General features: G+C 56.9%; 1 pseudogene; it reads right to left on the bottom strand.

Moving 5' to 3' along the window:
* Window positions 1-246: 246 nt before the first annotated feature.
* LOC107182847 overlaps window positions 247-1,298 on the bottom strand; it is a 27,499-nt pseudogene continuing 26,447 nt past the window's right edge.

Raw genomic sequence — 1,298 nt, 5'->3', positions numbered from 1 at the left:
CACACAGCCATGTGCCCCTCAGAACTGGCCAGGTCAGGGAAACCCATAGGGAAACAGGCGAGTCCAGGTGGTGGCCTAAGAGACAACAAGGCGGAGTCAGGGCAGGATGGAGGAGACGGAACTCACCCCAGCTGCTCCATGAGCCTCACTCCACTCCTGCCTGGACCCTCCCTCTGAAACTGACACAGATGGGTCTGGGTGCCTGTCAGTCCTTGAGTCAATTATTAAGCAGAGACAGATTTGAATCCCATGAAAGTTTATTAGGATAGATTGCCTGCCGAATGGGAGAGAGCGCCTCTGGGATCAGGCTGTTATCTTTCCAAGATGACAGGAAACTCTCAGAAAAGGAGCCTGGACTGCATTCTGAGGTTAATCCCCATGTCTCTGGGCAAACAGCTCTCAGCCAGGTTGGAATGTGCCTAATCTGAAGGGAACAGTCACAGTTAACAGACAGGGTTAATAGGACAACATAGCTGGTCCCCACTGTTCTATTTCTGCCCCACAGCTCCTCACTGAGGTTCCTCTCTCTCCAGCGCCCACCCCTCTCCCCGCAGGCAGGCCAACACCCTAGACCCTGACAGTCCCTACCTCCTCCCATCCCTCTCCAGCCCCTCTCCTCACCGAAAGGCTTCCTGGGACCTCAGGCCAGCAGAACCAGGAGGCTCAGGGGCAGGAGCACGGCGGCTAAGGAGAGACGGAGGCTGACCCCGGAGTTGGGGGGACCCTTGGCAGAGATCAAGTCCTCATTCTCTTTTCTGAGGAGGAGATGGGGACACCTCAGGAGGCTGCCAGTTCTGGCTGCACTGGTGCTGGGCTCGAAGCCCCTCAAAATCTCTTCTCCTTCCTCACCAGGTCACTGGGCAGGGGAGTGGCCGATGGCCACCCAGAGTTGGGTGACTGGAGGGACAAGGCTGGGACTCCAACTTTGTCCCCAGGGCAATGGGAATTTTCAGAGCCAAGGGGATCCTAGGTCTTGGGGTTGGAAGGAGGAAGGGGCGTGGCCTCGGGTGGGTGGGTGTCCTGACCTTAGTTTCTCCAGCTCCGAGTATTTGTCCTGCAACTTCTGATTCAATGTCTTGATTTCCTCTAATGAAAGACACAGAATATATGGGCACTGTAGCCACATCCCTCAACTAGCCCCACCTAGAGACAGGACCCCGCCTCTAGCCCGCCTCCATTGAGCGAGTGCACCTTGGGAGTGTGGCTTGCCCGCCCCTTCCTACTTCCACTGGCTTTGGTCCTGTCCCTCTCACTGGACCCCAATCCAGAGGCCCTCCCGCTCCCTCCTCTTCACTACC

Source organism: Myotis davidii, unplaced genomic scaffold (assembly GCF_000327345.1).
Source record: "Myotis davidii unplaced genomic scaffold, ASM32734v1 scaffold658, whole genome shotgun sequence".
Lineage (NCBI taxonomy): Eukaryota > Metazoa > Chordata > Mammalia > Chiroptera > Vespertilionidae > Myotis > Myotis davidii.
This window is presented reverse-complemented; position numbering and strand designations above follow the sequence as displayed.